The sequence below is a fragment of the Callospermophilus lateralis genome, chromosome 2, assembly GCF_048772815.1.
Source record: "Callospermophilus lateralis isolate mCalLat2 chromosome 2, mCalLat2.hap1, whole genome shotgun sequence".
Lineage (NCBI taxonomy): Eukaryota > Metazoa > Chordata > Mammalia > Rodentia > Sciuridae > Callospermophilus > Callospermophilus lateralis.
In genome coordinates this window covers 165,555,895-165,579,895 of record NC_135306.1, presented here as the reverse complement: position 1 = coordinate 165,579,895, position 24,001 = coordinate 165,555,895, and the positions used below count along the sequence as shown (strand labels likewise).

General features: G+C 32.2%; 1 protein-coding gene across 20 annotated transcripts in view; it reads left to right on the top strand.

Moving 5' to 3' along the window:
- Positions 1 to 24,001, top strand: part of Sox6 (SRY-box transcription factor 6) — a 578,220-nt gene that overhangs the window by 78,138 nt on the left and 476,081 nt on the right. For 18 of the 20 annotated variants that reach the window (XM_076846921.2, XM_076846938.2, XM_076846937.2 and 15 more), the window contains exon 2: positions 17,901 to 17,972. The exons of 1 other annotated variant lie outside the window; for it this stretch is intronic. The gene's annotated coding sequence lies outside the window, so the exon portion shown is untranslated. Of the gene's footprint in view, positions 1 to 3,381; positions 3,420 to 17,900; positions 17,973 to 24,001 lie in introns of those variants that run through there. One more of the 20 variants, XM_076846923.2, reaches the window with a different exon arrangement.

Below are 24,001 nucleotides of genomic sequence, written 5' to 3'. Positions count from 1 at the left end.
TTCTGATTATAGATTTATTTACTTTGCCTTTTATTTCTGTCAGATTTAAATAAGTAATTTGTGGCTATGTCATTCGGTTCATACAGACTTAGACATGTTAAATGTTATTGGTAGATTGACTTTCTTATTGCTACTATTATTGTTATAATTTTTTAATTATCTTTCTCTAGTAATTCTCTGACTTTAAGTCATTCTCATCTGATGTCAGTAGTTTCCTTTGGTCAGAGTTTTCATGTTATATGTTGAAAATCCATTTATTTTATTACTCGCATGTTTTCATGTTTTAGAAGTGGTCTCCTGTAAACCATATATTATGACAAATTCTTAATAGAAGTATTTGTTCAAAATCTATTCAATCCAAATTTTTTAAAAATTACATAATCGTAGACTTTTTTTAATATTGCAGGAAAAGTGTTATATAGAATATAGTTTGGAAAATACTGACCTAGGAAATATAATTATTCAAGGAATATTTCCAGGGAGTCAAACATTATAGAGCTATTTAGGGTATCTCCAGTTGGGGAATTCATTAAGTCAAGGATAAGTAAACTATGTCAGGGTAGCTAAATCCAGCCCACTGCCTATTTTTATAAATAACATTTTATTGGAACACATCTATGCCCATTCATTTATGTATTTTCTATGGCTTCTTTTGCTCTGTGAGGGAAGTTAAGCAGATATGACAAAATCCATATGGCAGAATCTAGATGGCCCTCAAAGCTTCAAATACTTTCTACCTGGCCTTTTGCAAAAATGTTTGCTGATCCTTCCTAATAATTGTTGAAAGTTTGTTGAGTATTATTACTTTGTTTGTAAGCACAATATTTTTACTTACCAGCAAATGCTATAATTTCATTTTTCTTTAAGGCTGAGTAATACTCCGTTGTATGTATGTGTGTGTGTATGTATATATATAATCAATCACATTTTTTTATCCATGCATCTGTTGAAGGGCACCTAGGTTGGTTCCATAGATTAGCTATCCTGAGTTGAGCTGCTATGAACATTGATGTTGCTGTGTTACTGTAATATGCTGATTTTAAGTTCTTTGGGTATAATCTGAGGAGTGGGGTAACTAGGTCAAATGGTGGTTCCATTTCAAGTTTTCTGAGGAATCGCCATACCACTTTCCATAATGGTTGCAGCAATTTGCATTCCCACCAGCAGTGTATGAGTGTATCTTTTCCCCCACATCCTCACCTACATTTATTGTTTCTTGCATTCTTAATAATTGTCATTCTGACGGGGTGAGATGAAATCTTAGAGTATTTATTTATTTATTTAAATTTATTTATTTTTATTCTAATTTATTATATATGACAGCAGAATGCATTACAAATCATATTACACATTTAGAACACAATTTTTCATATTATTGGTTGTAGTCATAGTATAGTCACACCATTTGTGTCTTTATACATGTACTTAGGGTAATGATGTCCATTTCATTCCACCATCTTTTCTACCCCCATGCCCTCTCCCCTCCCCTTCCACCCTTCTGCCCTATCTAGAGTTCATCTAATCCTTCCATGCTCCACCCGTAACCGTTATGAATCAGCATCCTTATATCAGAGAAAACATTCAGCATTTGTTGTTTTGGGGATTGTATAACTTCACTTAGCATGATGTTTTCTCTACTTCTATCCATTTACCTGCAAATGCTATAATTTCATTCTTCTTTAAGGCTGAGTAATATTCCATTGTGTATATGTAACACATTTTCTCTATCCATTCATCTATTGAAGGGCATCTAGGTTGGTTCCATAGCTTAGCTATTGTGAATTGAGCTGCTATAAACATTGATGTGGCTGTGCCACTGTAATATGCTGATTTTAAGTTATTTGGGTATAAACTGAAGAGTGGGATAGTTGGGCCAAATGATGGATCCACTCCAAGTTTTCTGAGGTGTCTCCATACTGCTTTCCATAGTAGTGGTACCAATTTGCATTCCCACCAGCAATGTATGTGTGTACCTTTTACCCCACATCTTTGCCAACATTTATTGTTGCTTGAATTCTTGATAACTGCCATTCTGACTGGAATGAGATGAAATATTAGAGTAGTTTTGATTTGCATTTCTCTAATTACTAGAGATGGTGAACATTTTTTTTTCATATGTTTGTTGACTCATTGTTATTTCCTCTTCTGTGAAGTGTCTGTCCAGTTCCTTAGACCAATTATTGACTGGGTTATTTGTTTTTTTGGTGTTAAGTTTTTTGAGTTCTTTATATATCCTGGAGATTAATGCTCTAAGAGGCATGTGGTAAAGATCATCTCTCATTCTGTAGGCTCTCTCTTCATGTTATTCATAGTTTTCTTTGCTAAGAAGAATCTTTTTAGTTTAAATCCATCCCATTTATTGATACTTGGTTTTAGAGTCAGATCCTTTAGGAAGTCAGATCCTAGGCTGACATGGCAAAGATCTGAGCCTAATTTTTCTTCAGTTAGGCACAGGGTCTCTGTTCTAGTGCCTAAGTCTTTGGTCCACATTGAGTTGAGTTTCATGCAGAGTAAGAGACAGGGATTTAATTTCTTTTTGTTACATGTGGCTTTCCAATTTTCTCAGCGCCATTTGTTGAAAAGGCTATCCTTTCTCCAGTGTATGTTTTTGCTGCCTTTGTCTAGTATAAGATAACTGTATTTATGTGGGTTTGTCTCTGTGTCTTCTATTCTGTACCATTGGTCTACATGTCTGTTTTGGTGCCAATACCATGCCATTTTTGTTACTATGGCTCTGGAGTATAGTTTAAGGTCTGGTATTGTGATGCTTTCTGATTCACTCTTCTTGCTAAGGATTGCTTTGGCTACTCTGGTCCTCTTATTTTTCCAAATGAATTTCATGATTGCTTTTTCTTGTTCTATGAAGAATTTCATTGGGATTTTAATAGGAATTGCATTAAATCCATATAATGCTTTTTGTAATATGGCCATTTTGACAATATTAATTTTTCCTATCCAGGAGCATGGGAGGTCTTTCCATCTTCTAACATCTTCTTCAATTTCTTTCTTTAGTGTTCTGTAGTTTTTATTGTAGAGGTCTTTCGCCTCTTTCGTTAGAATGATTGCCAAATATTTTATTGTTTTTCTTAGGCTCTTGTGAATGGGATAGTTTTCCTAATTTCTTTTTCAGTAGATTTATCACTGATGTATAGGAGTGTGTTTGATTTATGGGTGTTGATTTTATATCCTGCTACTTTGCTGTATTCATTTATGAGTTCTAGAAGTTTTCTGGTGGAATTTTTTTGATCTTCTAAATATAGAGTCATGCCTCAGCAAATAGTGATAGTTTGAGTTCTTCTTTGCCTATTCGTATCCCTTTAATTTCTTTGTCCTTTCTAATTGCTCTGGCTATTGTTTCAAGGATGATGTTGAATAGAAATGGTGGAAGAGGACATCCTGGCCTTGTTCAGTTTTTAGAGGTAATGCTTTCAATTTTTCTCCATTTAGAATTTTGTTGGCCTTAAGTTTAGCATATATAATTTTTATAATGTTGAGGTATGTTCTTACTATCCCTAGTTTTTCTAGTGTTTTGAACATGAAGGGGTGATGTATTTTGTCAAGTATGTGAGACAGATTTATTATGTGCATTTTGCAGATGAGTTACTTATCAAGGAAAAAGTAGGTATTCTGTTGTATTATATACTCTGAGAGGAATATTGCTGATTCAAGGAAATTTAGGTATTTCTGTTAGTTAACTTAAAACTCTATTATACAAAATGATAGATATATACCCAATGAGTGTTTCTCTGTGCTATTGCCTAGGATTCCAAATAAAAAATTTAGTAGCCATATAATAACATTCCTAGAAAATGGGATACATTTTAAACTTTTACTTGTTTTTGAATATAGAACTCATATTGTCTTTTATCTCTTTTTTCTTCTGCACTTTAAATTGTAAAATTAATCATGTTGATGTCAGAACAGATTTTATGGAAAGATGGTGTGCCATTTTCTTACAACCTTTCTATAAAGGCATATCATTTTTATTTTATTTTTTTATTTTTGGTACCTGGGATTAAACCCAGGGGTGCTTTACCACTCAGCCACATCCCTAGCCCTTTTAATTTTTAATTTTGAGACTGGCTATTGCTAGATTGCTAGAGCCTAAGTTGCTGAGTCTAGCTTTGAACTTTCTATCCTCCTGCCTCAGATTCCCAAGCTGCTGGTAGTACAGGCATGCACCACTACATCCTGCTCCATAATCATTTATTATATAAGTAGATAAATGTGTATAATATAAATGTATCACATTTATATACATGTATAAACACTGAATTTTTTAAATCAGGGTAAGTTTAGTCATTTCCCCTCCCTACCATCAATCTACCATCTTACCTTTTTCGGTGTCATTTTTGAGCTTATGATTTGGTTTAAAAGTAATTTGTGTTTGGATAATCTTTATCCCACTTTTAATCATTTTAAAATAAAATAGTTTTTTCCTCTGACTATATAAGAAATGAATGCAAATATATGTAAAATTCCCAGATAATGTGGAAAGGAATAGAGATAAAATACAAAGTCCCTTATAATTTCAACACTCATCAATAACCTTTTGATATATATACTTTTTCTCAATACTCAATACTCTGAACATTCAGTAATGTTTTGCTGAATATCCTTTTAATATTCATATGCATATGTACTCATATAGTAACTTATTTTTTATGTTAATGGAAAATATCATACATTTGTTTTCTTAGCTTCCACCCCCAGTAATTATGAATATTTTTCTTATTGATAAATATGGATGGATATGTGTCACAATTTTAACGACTGCATTGTCTCTATTTTCTGATTGAATTTTATCCCAATATTTATGGACTTTTGGTGATTTCCAGTCACTTGTTATTATCAACAACACCTCAGTAAACATTTTTATATGTGTGTCTTTACCCTCTTGTCCAAGAATTTCCTTAGGATAAAATAGAATTTTTGTATTAAAGGACATATACATTTAACATCTGGATATATTAGAATGAGAATCTTGCTTTTTATTTACACCTTTCCATTTTGTGTGAGATTTTGCCATCAGTGATCTAGGAAATGGCAGATTTATCAAATTGTTTTCCAGAAAAGTTGGGCTATATTATATTGTTCATGTGGTCTTGTCTTTCCCCCTTCTCCTCCTCTTCCTCCTTCTTATGTACAAAGGAATTGGACACTCTCTATTCCTTTTCTACATGAGTATTACTTATTAACAATACTTTAACTTTTTGCTAAAATGTTGTCTTATATTGAAATATATTAACATTTCAAAATTAATTGTGATATTGAATATATTTTTAGCTTGTTTTTCTGTTTTCACATTTGTAAATATTCCATTTATTTCTGTCACTATTTTTTTCTTATTGATTTGTTGGAGATCTTTATATTCTTTTTTGTCTTAGTGTATGAAAAATATATTTTTTTATTATGTGTTTTGTATTTTAAACTTCATTAATGGTCATAGTTTATACAGAAGAGTAAAATTTTAGTGTAGTCCTTCTTACTAACATTTCCTTATTTTAATATTAGGCTTTGCTTGGAAAGATTGTCATTCAAGATTATACAAATAGCTACCTAGATTTTCTGGCAGGTTATTTATGTTTTTAGTTTTCACCTTAAAAAATCCATTCAGAATTGATTTTATTGTGAAATGTGAGGTAGGGGTTCAATATTGTTTTTTCTTAAACATCTACCCATTCTCAGAACCTTTTATTGAATAGTTCATCTGTCTCCACTGACTTGAAGGGTCACTTATACCATATACTAATTTATATTGCCCATTGATCTGCAAATTTATTCCTGTGTTAGTAAAAGCCTATTTTAATTTTTATACTAATGTAATATTTACAAATTTTATCCTAAATTTTACTTAGATTATTTTATTGTTGGAAAGACATTTGTATAGTTAATCTTTGAAATCACCCCTAATTTATTTATTTATGACATACTTGACTTTGGAATATTTTTATTAACTTTTGTTGTAAGTTTTCATATTGTATATGAAATACCTGTGATCTTTTCTTTTTCCTTTTAGAAGAAAGATTGGGAAATGTGGTTATAGTTCAGTAGAATGCAAGACCTTTGGTTCCATCCCAGAAACTACTCTGAGACAATGCAGGAAGGAGGCTTTCAATCAGGCTGATATGTGGGCTTGACATAGTGTCTGTCCCAGAGAATGATAATGGTTAAAGAGCTGGGTTTTATCAGTAGACAGAGATAGCAAGATTTAAAATCCCTTAAAAGAAGTTCTCTTAGCATGAGAACCAAGAAGTTTTGAAAGGGCTAGATCTGAAATATTAAGGAATGCTACTTGAATGAAACAGGGAAAGTGTACTAAATTTAAAACCAGAATATGTGAATTTGAATGATGACCATGCCACTTATTTTATTTATATATATATATACATACACACACACACATATTAGAGAGAGAGAGAGAGAGAGAGAGAGAGAGAGAGAGAGAATTTTTATATTTTATTTTTTAATTTTCTGCACACACAACATCTTTGTTTGTATGTGGTGCTGAGGATCGAACCCGGGCCGCATGCATGCCAGGCGAGCGTGCTACCGCTTGAGCCACATCCCCAGCCCCACTTATTATATTTTTGAACATTTAATTCCATCAAATTTCAGGTTTTCATTTATAAAATAGGCCTAGTAATCCTTTATTCACAATTAATCATGAGGATTGAATGAGAAAATAAATATCAATCAAATAATACTTGGTCTATATAATTTGCTTAATAATAGTTGTCTTTTTTTTCTTAATGTGAAATCTGCAGAAACAATGTTGAGGGGGATGAAATTTAGGACAGGACTTGAATACTGGAAAGATCTGTCCATTTCCTCCATCTCTTCACATTTAAAAGGGCAGTGGTTTTTGTCCAAGTGCTGAAATTAGCACAGTACTGTTTGGATCTGAGAATTGTGAAGTATGTAGCAGGGTATTTTTCCTGTGTATCTCTGCATGAATGCACACGTACACACACAGAGTTTCATCAGATCTCTTAGGGGTGGAGGAAGTCAGTAAAAGAAAGTGAAATTAGGAAAATTCCAGGACAGGAAAATAAGGAATTTGTAGTTATTTGGGGTTTGGAGGGATAGGAAGGTGCTGGCACTGGACAAATATATTTTGGAATCCAGGCATTTAACCTGCTTCCATTTTACAAAGTATCTTTGGTCAAGTGAGTAAGTGCAAGAGTGAAGTAGAGAAATTGATATTTTGTGAGAAAACTGAATGCTGAGGATCCCATTTTACAGATGGAGTAACTGGAGACATTTATTTTCCTCTTGGAACAGACGTAAGCTTAGTAATTGGAAACTTTGACTTTTAATGAAAGTTCTGTCACCAACTTGTCATGTGGTCCTGAGTTATGTTTGTTTCCTTGACTGTAAATTTGAGCACATCTCATCCCGTTATCCCTGATATTTTTCACTTAGAGAGTGAGGCAATCTTTGAGAGAGATCAGGCCAGGTCTTTTCTGGATTTTAAAGTGAAATCTTTAAATTGTTATGCGGAACATATAGTAAAAGGATTATCAAGATCTCACCACATGATTCTCATTGTTTCTGCATTTTTGAGAGTGAGCAAAAGATAATCAGGGCTCAGAAGGACTAACATAGTATCCAGATAAGCTCCTAGTGGGTCTGCAGTGTTTAGTTGTTGAACATGATGATATGTTGAACATGATAGTATTGCCCAGGACATAGTTTTAAGGTCTTGTTACCCTTAAATAATTCTTCTTTAAAAAATGTGTGACCATGTCAGCCACTGTGTCGTCCATGTAAGTTATGACTGATACATTTCAGCTGAGTTTCAGGGAAAAAGCAAAAAGAAAAAGCATTTACAGAAGGCACCTAGGAAGCATTTTCATATCTCTAATCCTCACAAAGAACTTGGGAAGAGAATAATAATGTCCCCATTTAAAATATATATTTATTATTTTAGAAAATGAGATTATATAATTTTATATTCTTTCTTCACCTAACATTTTACATAAAGCTGTAATTATTTAATTATTTGTCTCTACTAGGCTATGAAATCTTTGACATCACCAATTCCACTTCATCCATGTTTTCATGTCTTAAAACAGTGCCTGATACAGAGCAAGCATTTGGTAAATGATGAGTAATTATGATATATTCCAAGTAATTAGCTCATAGTTACAAAATCTTTATTTTCTCTTCTTTTAGAATTGTTCCTCTTTTAAATTTCTACCATGAATTGAGAAATACTTAAAAAATACTTAAAAAAAATAAGGTGCCACAATATGCTATACAGCGTGTTCAGGCCATGTTGTCTCTGCATTCACATAAGTTGTTCCAGTCTGTATCTAGTTAATAATGCTGCTGTTATTTTTATAATCATCTAAGTACATATTTACACAACAGGCGGTGTCAACTCATCTAAGTTAGTTGGTATATTTGCCTGATACTTTAAATTAGAGAGTTCCATTACTGAAGTCATTATTTGTGGTTAAGAGGGAGTGGCACTGAGAGTGGCAAGAAGAAATTTCTTAACATTAGGATCAAAATTGACCCTTGGCTTACCTACCTAGAGTAAATATGAAACTCAGGCCTGTCTCATATGTTTCTATCTGTTTACTCTATAATAATCTGTAGACTGATTAAAAAGATGCATGAATTAAAAATCAGTATTTATTTGCAAGATTTTGTTAAATGGTTGGGTTTTAAATGTTCTGCCATTCTATTACTCTGTTTGTGAACAAAACTTGGAGAAAAAACTGAGCAGAGAGAGGAATCTCCCCCCCCCCCTTTTTTTTGAGAATTGTAACACATAGCAATGTGAGACTGTTCTAACTACAATATTTATCTTACAATGAATTCAGATTGTCAGTTTCAGGAGATCTGGGATTGTGCTTTATTGTTCTGTACCCCAGAGATCCCTATTCATGCCACGAATCCTGTGGGCTCTCAGAAATGTTAATTGAATTGCTGGAGAAGAGCTGTTGTCTTTATCTCAAATTAAAAAAGAAAAAAAAAAGCATAAGAAATAATCTTTAAGCTAAATTCATGTTTAGTTTCTAATATTATCTTACATTTAAGAAAATATTTAAAACAAGAACTCCAAAATCACTGAGGATCCTTTCAGCAAGATAAAACATTTTAGTAATAAAATTTTCATTAGCCCAGAAGTTCTTGAATTTTAGCATGTTGGCAATTACCTAGGGACTATGTTTAAAAACAGATTCCCAATGAGTGGATCTGGGTGGAGCCTAATAGTCTTTAAAACATTTTAATTTTAATAAGTACCTGAGGTGGTTTTTATAATGGTAGTCTGAAGATTGTTTTTTAAAAAAATATATATTTTTTTTGTTGATGGACCTTTATTTTATTCACTTACTTATGTGCGGTGCTGAGAATCAAACCCAATGCTTCACCCATGTGAGGCAAGCATTGTACCACCGAGCCACAACCCCAGCCCTGAAGATTATGTTTTGATAATCACTTTTTCTCTCCCATCCTGCTCACACAAGACTGCCTTTTGTTGTTAAGAGGTATCACATGTGCCTGAATCAGGCTACAAGAAAAAAGGGATATTAAAAAACACAGTAATGGGTGTTATTTCAAAGAAGTATATTTTGTTAAGAAAAGTAAGAGACAAGAAGAAGGAAAAAAAGAATACAAGCTTGCCAGGTGCCTTGGCATACTGGAGGCTGAGACAGGATGATCACAAGTTCAAGGCCAGACTCAGCAATTTAGTGAGGCCCTAAGCAGCTCAGTGAGACCTTGTCTCAAAAATAAAATAAAATAAAATAAAATAAGTGTTATGTGTGGGGAGTCTGGGGATACAGCTCAGTGGCAAATTGTCCTTGAGTTAAACCCCCAGTACACCCTACCCCAAAGTACAAGCTTATTGGGTGAAAAATCACAAAATATATTCCAACATGTTTTTTGATGTGTTGACCATTTTTATTTGATCCTGGTCAAGAGGCCTTGCTACCTTATGTTGTATTTTTGGAATATTTGGAATTTTTGTGTAGTCAGGACCTCAAAATCTCAGAATTTTGGGGAGTAATTCACATGGTGATTCTGTAAATAGTTTAGGTTTGCGATACACACACACATCTAATATTTTTATTTTATTAAATAAATATGCTTTTATTTTAATAAAATACACACATGCTTCACCACTGAGTCACAACCCCAGTCCCAGTGGTGTATATTTTGATCTTGGTTTATAGTGATAAGGTAGGTGTCTTTGTACAATGCCTTTCTAAAGTAAAGATATGCTTTCTTCTAAATAGTCTTATTCATTTTTCACATATACATTATTTTTAGGCTGACTATCCTTGTTCACAGATAGCTGTTCTTGAATTGTTACTTCAGGAGAACAATAAAGTGTTGGCAGTTGTGAAAACATGTCAAACTTAGGTAATCATATTTCTGATTTATAATTCAGCCACACATGTTGGCAGAGGTGAAGTGGTGGGAATAGGGAATGCAACATTAATTCTTTTTCTACTGATCCAGAAATATCTTGACCCTGACTATTTATCAGCTTTTAAAGTAGGCTTAAAATATGTTACATAAAGTATAAGGGTATGATTCCTAATGAGTTTGGATGAAATATACAATTGTAGAATATTAGTATGGTAGTGACTTCAGAAGAGAGGTGATATAGCAGTTCCTGCACATCAGTATATAGCCAGGCCAGCTGTAAGTCACATAGAGAGCCTTTTAAAAAATGGAAACTCCTGTTTCACTCAGGAACAGTATGGTTTAGTAGGTCTGGAGTGAGGATAACAAATTTGAATTTTATAAAAGTTTTCTAAGTGAATTTATAATCACCTAATGTTTGGTGCACGTTTCAACTTGCAGCTCAGTGTGAGGATTCTTTTTACAATCTTCTTGGCAAAGAGTTATCTTACTTTGTGAGGAAACTTATCCCATTGCTTTTAAAGATTTATCTATTTTAAAGATTTATCTATTTAGGGATAAACTAAAGTTTATCCCTAGTATTGTTCTTTTGGAAAGAGGAAATAGAGACTAACTTTCAACCAGTTATTGCCATATTATACCAGCTGTTGTAGATTTTGTTACCTCTTCTTTGTTGGCTAGTTAGTTCCCTTAATTGAAAAATGGAATAACACAGTAGATGATCAGTTATCTTATGTGGCCCATGAACTCTGGGGACCCCTGAGACCCTTTCAAAGGATCTTCAAAGTGAAAATTATTTTTTTCATAATGCAAAGTTGCTGTTTGCTTTTTTTTTTTTTAGTGTATTAACAACTGCACTAAAGATACAATACAATTTTAGGTAAAATTGCTGGTTCCTTAGCATAAATCAAGACACTGGCATAAATGTATATTAGGATATTGAATTCTTTATCCTTATTACTCATGGGGAAGATGAGCAAAGAAACCCAATTTTGCTTAATATTATAGATGAAGCAGTAAAATGTATTAATTTTATGAATTCTTGAGTACATTTTTAATGCTCTAAATAAGAAGTATGTATAAAGCACTTATGCTATATGTATCTAGTATCATGAGTATCTTGAGGAAACACTTGAATTGAACTAAGCTGAGTTAGAATCATGCAGTTTTTACTTGAAAGAGTGTCTACTAACACCGTGGTTATTTAGAATTGATACTTGGCAGATATATTAAAAATAAATAAATAAACGAAGTGAGCCTGCTCACTTTAAGAAAAGCAGCTGACACTTTTTTTTTGTCAATAAAATTCAAGTTTTCAAGGAAAAAGTAATGGTTTGGAAAACTTGTATCCATCACTATGAACTTGACACCTTCCTGTATACTTAAAATCTTTTCTGGTGAGATTAGTGGTGATAGTAAAAAATGTGATTATGAAAAAAAAAATTTAAAATAAATGTGTCAACATTTTGAAATAACTCAGTGAACCAGTTTTTTTTTTCTTTAGCTGAACCAATGTATGATATTACAAAATCATGTATGGCTAAAATATTAATTTAAAGGCCAGAAGATGTTTAAGAAACAACAAAAAGTTTATTAATACTATATTGTAATTAACATTTCTGGAATGACTACTTGTCAAATTTTGAAGTAATTTCAAAGAAGAATAGCTACAGTTATCTGAAAAGGCTGTTAAAACACTGCCACTTTCCAACTACATACCTGTATGAAAATGGGTATCTGCCACAAAATCTACCAAACCTAAGTATTGCAACAGATCAAATGCAATGGCATCCATGATAATCTAGCTGTTTTAAAATAAAACCAAGGCACATCAGAGATTTGCAAAAATGTAAAACAATTCTAGTCTTCTAATTTTGAAAATAGGCTTATATTTAAATAAAATGAGTAGGTTTATTATTATTTTAAATGATTAATAACTATTAAAAATTTTCAGTTTTAGTTTTTAATAAAATAAATATTGATAAATGTCACACTAGCTCTTTGGGACTCTTTTTAAAGTTTAATTTTTTTAGTCATACTTTCCAGTAGAGTCTATTTTGACATATCTATAAACATGGAATATGTCTTATTCTAATTAGGATCCCAGTCTTGTGTATGTACGTAGTGTTGAGATTCACTGTGGTGTATTCATATATGTACATAGGAAAGTTATGTCATATTCATTCCACTGTCTTTCCTATTCTTATCCCCGCTCCCTTCCCTTCATTCTTTAAGAACCACTGGACTGGCTGATGTCTACTATTCATCACCACTACATCTTTAGAACATGCAGTCATTCTAATGTAATATGATTTCCATAAAGTTTCTTAGCCAATCTACTCTAAATGTTTTGTCAATCTTCCTTCTAAATTTTGGTCATCAATATTTAATATTAAAATTATTAAAGATGTAATTGACCAGCAAAGAATACATGAATAGGCAACTATGAGTAGGCTTCAATAATTACTGTCTTTGGAGATATTTAAGATTAGAAGAAATTGTTCTTTCTTGGGAAAAGTAAGTTATTCCAGGAAAATGAAGCATGAACTAGGTAGCATCTTAAGTTGTCTTCCTTGATACCTTAGAAACAACTCTTTTGCCTGAGGGGATATAAGTACCAATAAGTAAATGTTTATTTTTTATTCACTATTGTGATGCCCTTAGTTTTAGCAATTACCTTTTAAAAATTTTGGCATTAGGAGCTGGGTTGTGGCTCAGTAGCAGAGTGCTTACCTGTTATGTATGAGGCACTGGGTTTGATTCTCAGTACTGCATATAAATAAATAAAAAAAAGGTCCAATGACAACTAAACAAATTTAAAAAAATTGGCATTAGCTTAATATAAATTCTTTTGAAATCCACATTTCACATTTTATTTTTATAATCTACTTAAATTCTGCATTATTTATGTCATTCATTACTAAGGACAAAAGTAAAGCTAAGCATTATGCAATTGAAGACACATGGGTTTAGCCTTGTAAAGGTATAAAAAAAAAGTGGTAGTAGTAATAAAGAAGTTCCCTTTTTTGTGGGGGGGGGGAAGGAGGAAATAACAATACTTCTAATGAAAAATCAAATTTCCAGGAAAATTCATTCATTTGACTTTGCATACAGGATAATTTTTAATGACCCTTAATTTTAATTTTTTTTTTTGAGAGAGAGAGAGAGAGAGAGAGAGAGAGAGAGAGAGAGAGAGAATTTTTTTAAATATTTATTTTTCAGTTTTCGGTGGATACAACACCTTTATTTTATTTTTATGTGGTGCTGAGGATCAAACCAAGCGCCCCACGCATGCCAGGCAAGTGCATTACTGCTTGAGCCACATCCCCAGCCCCTTAATTTTAATTTTGATGAAAAGACCAGACATTCATATTTCAAAGTTAGTTGAGGGGCTGGGCTTATAGCTCAGTGATAAAACATTTACCCAGCATGTGTGAGGCACTGGGTTAGATTCTCAGCACCACATATAAATAAAATAAAGGTCCATTGACAACTACAAAATTATTTTTAAAAACTTTTAAAAAGTTGAGAAAATTAATGCTTTGAACGCAATTGTTTTAACTCAGTGGTTTGCTATGATGTAATTATTGTTAGTGAACCAATAAATTAAAGAAAGTTATTTAACTTGACTTCAGTTTTAAACATACAGGGCTATAATTTTAAGTAAATGTGGACAAAATTTTGCTAAACATGGTTTTAGAAGCACATTAGTACTTTAAATAGTATGTTAGGTTCATTGGCTGTCAGGGTTAGAAGATCATTTAATGTAACCTCTCATCTGATTCTTGAACCTTCTTGCTAAAGCAATTAATAAAAGAAAAGGGGAGAGTGTTAAAAAAAAGAGAGAGATGGGTGTAACTTAGAGACAGTTTTAAGTAGGATTAATAAATTTAGCTTGAAAGCTTTTAAAGTCTAATTATAGGGGGAGGTGGCAGTGTTTTATTTGTTGTTTACCTTTGATCTCTTAGCTATTTTTGGTAGACTTGTACATGCTTTTGTGAAAATGTTTGTGATTTTTAAATTTGATTTATAGATACTCGTTTGAAGTTACCCTGTAATTCCGAGGATTAAAAACAACAACAACAACAACAACAACAACAAAAACCTAATGTTACTATTTGGCTTTTGCCACCAGACTAATAATAAACTGCCCTAGATATGATTTCTTTTGAATATGTGAGTGGTGTACTAAATTTTAGAAATAGCTTGATTGTTTTGTGATGCATTAGACATGATTTATATAAAATAACTAAATAATACTAACTAATAAAAATAAGAAAGTAAAAATGAACTTGGAATTTACTGTCTAATGTTAACATTTTGTCCAATTATTCTTTTTAAAACCTGCATAGATACACATGCTTTTTGATTTCTACATATATACACATATATTTGATTTTCTATAAGTTGATTATTACTATTCATGTTGTATTTTTTAATTCAAAAGTATATTTTGGCCATATTTTTACATCAATATAGATTTGTATTGTGATTTTTAATAGTTACATAGTAGTGTTATGTTTATGTACCATAATTTACTTACCTATCAGGTTATTTTCAATACTAGACAATTATAAAATGCTATAATAAACATTATATGTGGTATATCTTAACATTTTTATGATTAGTTCCTAACATTTTTTGTGATTGTTAAATTTCCAAAAAAGTTATGTGCAGGTGGGGGTCATAACATATGCCTGTAATCCCAGCTATGTGGAAGGCTGAGGCAGAAGGAGTCGAAGGTCAAGGTCAACCTGGGCAAGATAATGAGACTCCTGTCTCAAAGTAAAATAAGGACTGAAGATGCAACTCAGTGGTAGAGCACTTATCTAGTATGCATAAAATACTGGGTTTGATTCCTAGTAAAACACACATACACACACACACATACACACACACACATACACACACACATACACATTTTGTACCCTATTTATAATTCCACCCATGATACATGAAAGCTCTTATTTTTCCATACCCTCACATCCATTTTTTATGAAATATTTTGCTGATATTGTAGGTAAAATGTTTTATTAGATTACTTTGATTGTGAGAGGGATTAATATTTTATGTTAATATTTTTATGTTATTGAACATTTGTATTTTATTGTACATTTCTTTATTAGATTTTTTATGCATTTTTATATTCGAGGGTTTATAGCAATGAAATTTTTAAAATTTAATAAATTAAAAATGTATAAAAGATTTTTAACAACTTAATAGTGTGGAGCCTGTCACCACCAATGATTAGATACAAAAGTCTACAGCATATGTTGGATCATAGATTGAAATTCTTGAGGGGGAGAGAACTTGTTTTTTTAACTTTAATTTTCTGTGTTCTTATAGTTCAGTACAGTTCCTAACCCATGATCACTATTTGCTGAATGAATGAATGAACAAATAGAGGATTGGATCAAATCCATGGGTGATTGGTTGTTCCCTTTATACTAAACAGATTGTAATTTTCCAGGACAGATGCTGATTTGCTCTGGCATTTCTTTCTGTATCTTCTTACTTTTGTGCTGCCCTCAAGACCAAAGTGACTACTTTTATTTTTGGAAATGTCTTCTTCAGGATAAACTCTTCTAGTTCTTAAAAAAAGTAACTTAACACATTTTTTGTGTACTACTTCTTAATTCTGCCAGTCACAAAATGTTTGTTTATTTCTAAATTTTCTGTTTGAGGAAGTATGCATTAAGGTAATTTTCCCTTTTATAATAATGAGCTCTGTGGCCTTAGGAATTTAATCTCTTATATTTTTTGTTATAATATGCTACCAATAGTAATCAGTTGATAATACAATTCAGAGTTGCTTTTAATTTCTATATCTGGACTGCACTGAAATGAAAAATGAAATTTATTGACTTTGTTTTGGTATATATTAGACTATCATTTGCCCTGATATGTTGTCTGGAATCTGAATTGCTCCAAAATTAAAAATATTTTTAGAATTGTAGGTCTTAACTCCTGAAGAGTCCAATGGTTGAAAAAATGAGATTTGTGTTAGCCACAGTATTCTTTGCTGACTTGGACAGTTTACATAATGTCCAAGTAGGATTGTATGATGTCTCAGATAGAATTATTCTCCTGGATCCCCAAACATCAGAAAGTTATGAAGAAAACAATATAATTACAAAATTAATGATAGAACTACCTTTCCTTGACTAGACTCTACTATATTTCCTGTAAATGTGGGAATAGGCCTTACAGAATTGCTGGAAACTGGAGAAACTGGAGTGGAGAAAGTCTTAGGTACCATTTTCTAGCATTAAAAAAAAAAAAAAAAAAAGGAAGTCAAGGGAAGAAGCCTAATGGGATTAGCTACTGATACTTAAAGCTGTCCAAATGTCCAGGCCTTATTATCTATCAATTGTCAATGGAAAATAAAATAAATTATCTTGGTCACTTAGGTAAAAGCGTATTTTAGGGACTGGGGAAGGGCTGAATTAGATCTTCGGTTCATATCCCAGCTTAATTTCAGATGCCAGTACTTAATCTATTAAGGCCATTTGTGCTATAATTGCAAAGTTGGGCATAGTAGTTCCTACAAATGTTGATCAAGATACTTTTTTTCCCCAGGATGAATTTAATTTAAACCTAGTTAGCTCTAACTAACCTAGATATTTACTGGCTATATTTTGAAAACACAAAATCAATCAAATCAGTCCCCAGAGACTAGGAAAGTTTCTGACCTAAATTAGGAACTCAAATTCCATTATTAATTTCATTTGAACTCTACTTATAGCCATCCTCACATTCTGGAAAGAATACAGCCTCTGTAACAAAGTTTCTTTATTTTCAGGAACTAAAAATGTGCTGTATTTAGACCAAACAATAAAAATAAACTACTGAACTACCTTCTAATGCAGGGGGGTTGTGGAGAGAGGGAATCAGATATTTAGAGGCATAAAGTGACTCATTGTGCTAGTTTAAATTTTTTATAAGTCTAGCTCTGTGTGTTTGAATTGCATGTGTTACCTCTTCAGCCAATATTAAAATGTATGCAAGCAAAATAATTTTGGATTGAATTGTGGCTTATACAGGATACATATTATATTGCGGAGCTATAAATAATGGGCTCTACACTTTAGATAGAACAAAAACTGCTTCCTCTTTTTTTCATTTACTTATGAGGTATTACTGTTAAACACATTCAAGATATTCTCTATGAAGCTAACTTGCTGAGATAAATATGTTTTTAAAAAGTGACTTGCCTTCTTCTCTCCTATAAAAATCTCCCTTTGGTTTGTACCTAGTTATACTTTTAAACACCTACTTTATTACTGAAATTTTCTTAAAAAGCCATATTGGATGGAAGTATTCTTAAATGTAGAATAATGAAATAATTGTTTCTTTTGACATTATAATCTTGGAAAAAGTTGTTAGAGTAGATGAAGACAACTGCCTGTATTAAAAATAGTATGGTTTATAGCCAGAAAGTATACTTCTTTAATAAAGCATATAAACACAGTTTACTTGTTCTTTTTGATTTCATTTTGTGTCTGATTTTCCAGGTCACTTTCATGAATTCAAAGGCAATTTACCAGTGATTTCTGGGTGCTGGGGCTGATTTTTTGTGCGTAATTGTAAGTATTGGTTTATTTATTACTGTTCTCATTAGGTAGTGAAATGGTTACAGTGTATAAACAAATTCTTCTTTGTGTCTGAATTTTAGTTAGTTTTTTGATACTTGTCACAAAGTAATAATTGTATTATTAGCTCTTTTTGGGGGGGGGGAGGTAAGAGGACTATACAAAAAAATATTAGCTGGTGAAAAAGCCAATTTATTGTGATTTCCAGTGAAAAAAACATAATGCAGGGCCCATTAGTTAAAAGCCTAAAGAATAAATATCTTCCTTTTTTGGAAGAAGGCTCAATTGGAGGAATGAGTTACCTTAAATATTCTAGTCTACATCACATGAATAATCTACCATGATAACTTTTTACATCTTCTGGTTATCTGGACTTGAAAACTACTGTGTGCTTGTGCTCAGAGAAAAGACTTGAAATGATATAGAATTTAAAGTGCTGTCAGCACATGAGGAGATTATGTACTAAGGAACCGAAGACTCATTTGGTGAATGTGTAATATACTTCAAAATGGTAGTATTCCTGCCTTATTTCCCATCCCCCAAACACCATTATATTTTAAATGGTAACTTGGTGAACAAAGGTAATTTTTCTCAGGAAAGAAGGTAAATTTTAAGGAACAAAAAAGACATAAACTTTAAAGATCTGTTATCAATATATATTTTTCTATAGAAGTAGTTGAGATTATATGACATATTTAAAAAATGCCTTTCTGGGGCAAGGGATATAGCACAGTGGTAGAACACAGGCCCTGAGTTCAATCCCCAGCACTGCCACCACACATATAAACCTAGAGACCCACAGTTAAGTAGCTTGAATGGAAAACCTATTCATGTGTGTGCATTATTATAAACAATTGGCACTTAAGGGGCTCTTTTATATTTCATAATAGCAAAAACATAAAAAACTTTTTGTTAGTTTACTGCTACAAATAAGTTTTAAAGAAAATACTTCCAGGAAAGTATTTGAAAAAAATAATTTCTTAAATTGGAGTTTAAATGATTTGGTATTCACCTAGAAAGCAGTGGAAATTTGTTTAAAATCAGTTTTACCTTTCTGTTAGTGGTAGTATTGACTGGGTTAGGCATATCGGACCATCTTTTAAAAAAGTAGATTTTTATGTTTAAAATATTTTAGTAAATTTTGTATATATTTAATGCATTAAGAATAGTTATTTTTACGACAACTTTATCAATTTACATTTTATTATTTGAAGATTTAATTCTTGCTTAAAATGAAATTTTATAAAGTTCATGGGTCATTTTGATTAACCATAAGCTTTTAATTTGTGCAAGGTAGAATGGTGAGGAATAGGAAGCAAAGAAGATGGAGAAAGAAATGTATTATATTTTATTAGGGTTCTTGGTGAAGATAGTAGCTTCTAAGGAGCTAAGTTTATCCTATTAGAAATCTGAATGAAGGGAAATAATTTTGAGCTGTCCAAATCTTATATTAGTTGCTTTGTTCACTTTTTTACCTTCTTTCTCTTTTCTTTCTTATCAGTCATTTTCATTCTAGTAAGTTTTCAGGATGATTAAAATTTTTACAGTGACAAATATAATTACTGTCACATCAACCAAGGAGAATTTCCTTAATATACAGTTTACAGTTCTCATCACTCAAAGGTTTTCTTTCCTAAATTCTTTACTTTTTCTCCTGCACAATGGATACACATAGGCTATCTTTGAATGGAGTTGATCCAATTAGCTAATTTTTTTTTGTGATTTAACAAAGGGAAAGATTAAAATTAGAAGGGGCATTGTTGATATAGTTTTCATGTTAATTTGGAGTTTCACTTTAAAAACAACAGCAACAAAAACATTTAGTTTGATTGTGTCTGGTCACTGAAACAGAAGTCATGGTAGTCAAACAGATCTTAAAATAATTATTTTCTTGTCTTGAAGATTTCCACATGCTAGAGCAGGGTATGGACTTTGCTGTTCCTTGGGTGAGTGAAAAAGCTTTGTTAGGATCATCTCTTGACTGATCTCCCAACTGCAGAATCTTTTTATTAAAGAGATGTGGCAGCATGCTATGACTGAGATAAGTGAGATGAAACTAACATGGCATTCAGAATTTTTAGTTTCAGTTTCTTTCAATTATTATGGAAACTGTTCATCACCTACACTGGATGATAAAGCAACTTGAACAAAAGAAATGTTAATCTAGTTAGGCCTAAGAACAAGTAAATGGGCTTCTTTTATGAACTTTCATTTCTATGTCTACAACTGCGTATTTGTTTGCTACATGATTTAAGGCAGAAAGTTAAACCTCATGGCCACGGGGAGGTTTCTTAGTAAGGTGTACAGAAGCTGGTCTGTGAGATAAGGAAAGTGGGATATTGTTTTGCACATCCATAATGAATAGGCCACATCAAGAGTGTGAGAACCGATTGGAATCTTACTTACTCACATCTACTACCCAGATCAAAAGAGGAAAATACTGTGAAGGAAAATGACTTTTCAGAAGCTACAATAATTATAGTGTTTTAAAAAATTAAACTACCTGTCTCTTTTCTCAAAGTAGGCATTGTGTAAGAAGACCTTATTTCCCATGTCAGTAACTCACATTCAATTTTTTTTTATCTCTAATGAAAAAATAATTATGTAACTCCAACTATTCAGTTTCACTAGGGCAATAAATAATTGGTTAAATAAAACAAAACATCAACAAAGGTAGTTCATTAGGTACCCTGCTTTTCCAGGTTACTCAAGTCACATTAGTAATTTGATCAATGAATTCCCTTTTATAAAGTTCTGTCTCAGTTCATGGTTTCTATTAGCAACCTTTTCCCTAAAGCCTCTCACTTGTTCTTTATTGTCTGGTACAAAAAGTGAGAATTGTTTAATCCCAGGCTTGAGGCACTAATAATAGTATTTTAAGTTGGTATAATTCTTTATTTTGCAGACATTAAAAACTCTGTAATATGTTTAGGAATTATCCTCATTTTTGCAGAGTAGCAGGACTTGAACTTGAATTCATGGTATAAATTCAGTGATCTTTCCACAATACCATGCTGTTTTCTCTGAGAGAGTTTCTGAGATTTTCCATCACTATCTCAGACTTCACATGGTTACTGAATAAATAATTTTGAAAAGTTAAGGTAAAGTAAGTAGGAGAAGAGATTGCAGAAAGCCTTCTACTACTACTTCTTTTCTTCATTTTCCTGGGGCATTTGGTTTTCCCTGACATTTTCCAACACTTCAATCCCAAAACTGCCACATGTCATCGCTTCAGCTGAATTTTTTTGAATTGCATAGATTTTTAGGAAACAAACAAAGAAAATCACAAATTCATGTCTTTGTGGTATTTTAAAATGGAAAGAAATCAGTTTCAGACTGAGCAGAGCCCAGACCAAAGCTCCCTCAGTGAGAACATCTGTGATTTTAAGGACAAGTAGCTCTAAGTGCATTATCTTTAAAAAATATTATTCCAGGCTAATCTTGACATAGAGCAGGTAAATAAAAAAGATGAGCTGTGAAAATCCACAAATAGGGCTTGAATGCCATTTTCCATGACAACGGGAGCTGCCCCATGAAAGCATTAATGCTGGGAATGTAAGGAATTTAAAATTGTACCTTTTCAGTTTTACAGTTGTGTGCTCATGTTAATTAGAGATATACTGACATTTGAAGTATCTACATTAATATACACAGCTACTATACATTTGTGAACTGTGGCCAGAAATCTACTTTAATTGAAAGGAATTTGCTAATCTGAATGTGGATATCCATTACATTTTAAGCTTTTAAGTTTTATATACTAGTGTCCTTAGATACTTGTGCTTCATGCTGTCTCTAGTTTTTATTTCTAATTTATACCTGAAAGGACAGCCTGGTCTATTTTTAATCTCCTAGTGCTGTTTTGGAGTAATACTGATAGAATTTTGAGAAAAAAAATGTTTTTAATAGTGTCCTTTATTTGCTGTAATTTTGAATCTGTTTTTCCTCTATGACTTTCTAAATTGTTTTTTTTTTTCTTGCAAACTGTTAAAATGGCCTGCCACTGCAATAAGGTAGGATTTGAGTTTATGGAATTAGCTTCATTGGCTATATTTAAGGACAAAAAAGCTACCCTTTACCATCATACAATAGTTTTAGCCAGAGAAGCCCAATATTAGAGACCTTGATGAGATGAACCAGGCATTCTGGTTTTTCCAGTAGAGCTGGGTTTCATTCTTTTGTTTTGATGTCAACCCATGCATCTCAATTTTTTATTGGTAAATATGTTTACAATAGCTTGCTTTCTTGAGGTTATCTTTAGCTCTAGATTTAATGCCTTGCCTTGTCTGTTTTATATTTAAAGTAAGACCTTACAACAATTTTTTGCAAGATCCTGTTTCTTTTTTGAAAAAATGTGTTCTTTTTAGATATACATGACGGTAGAGTGTATTTTGACGTTTATACACACATGGAGTATAACTTTCCATTCTCATTGTTGTACATGATATGGAGTTACACTGGTTGTGTATTCATATATAAACATAGGAAAGTTATATGCAATTCATTCTACTGTTGTTCCTATTCCCATATCCCCTCCTTTCCCTTTATTCCCCTTTGTCAAGCTCCTGTTTCTTAAGCATTTGCCTCTCTGAAATTTTAACCTAATCATTTTGTGCTTGTTGTCTAATGAAACTCCTTCACTTACTTTTAACCAATCGATGAGAATTACACAAGACCAGTTAGAAAGAAGGTTCCTTTTTGTAGCACCAGAACAAACTCTAAAAAGTCCCATAATATTCAGGACTTGTTTCATTAAACCACTTTACTGGTACAGTTAAACCACTGAGACCTGGGACCATTAAAATTTACTCAGTACTGTTTTTATTATGGTCTTTTACTCTTCATTATTTCTTTTTCTCTGTATGAAGTTCCTCTGTTCTTCATTCTTTCATGTTGCTGTACATATTGTGCCATCACAGCACATTTGGTAATTTCAAGTTAATTGCTCAATTATCAGTGATAGTCATGAAGCACTTGAAACATGCGCAGTGGGAGATTTTTTAAATTTCAAAATAAGTTGGTGTGTCATAATCTTAAATGTGAAACATGCCAATATCTGCAGGCATAAAAATACACAGCCTGAGCTAGGCATTTCAGGGAAAGCAAAAACCTACTCTAAAAATCAGGGCTTTTGTCTGGCATTGAAGTGTTTCATCTTTGCTAATTTCAAACAACATGTCTAAATTCGATCTTGGTTTACTTTTCAAACTCTAAAAAATTTGTTCAGATTTATAAAGGAAAGGGGAATTAAAACTATTGATTTTGTTTGAGTGTGTTACCGGAAACTCGAAAATCACATATTCACTCTAAAGGGGAATTTGGTGTAAGGTAGATCATGTTGAATGCCAATCAAGGAAGGTGACTTATTAAAGAAGCAGAAAAAATCTTTTATATTTTTTATTCAATCATAAGGCAAGTCTGTAAGCAGATAACTGCCTTAAAGTAAAGGTGGTATATTGATTTATTGATGTTGAAAAGACCCCACAAGAACAATGACTATTGGAGACTTATTTTCAATTCTATACAGCAATATTCTTGGATGCCTTTGAGACAACTTACATATTAAGACAAAATAATTTTTGTAACTCTTTTGGCAACTAGGCAAACTATCATTAGATTTTTGTATTAATATTCAGTTTAGGGTTTTCTATAAACTAATGTAGTGCCAACAGCTCTTTTTAAAATGCTATTATGGTTCTTTCACGTTTTAATAGTACTATAGTAAAGCTGAATTTACTGACTACATTTGAAGGTGGAGTAGAGCTGCATAAGAGTCAACATTAAAGTGATTCAGTGCCTTTTGGAGAAGAATTTTTCTTAACTTGAGATTGGAAACAATGTGGGGTTTGAGGGTAATTTTCTAAAAGTTGCTAATAAATTGGAATATTTTCCCCCAAAGCTGCTCTCTGAACTTTTTAACCCAGAAGATGAGTTTAATCATTTTCTAGTACTGTTATATAACTTTTATTACTATTGAAAGGGTTAAACGTATATAGAGAAGGGGAAATATAGCCTTGATTTGA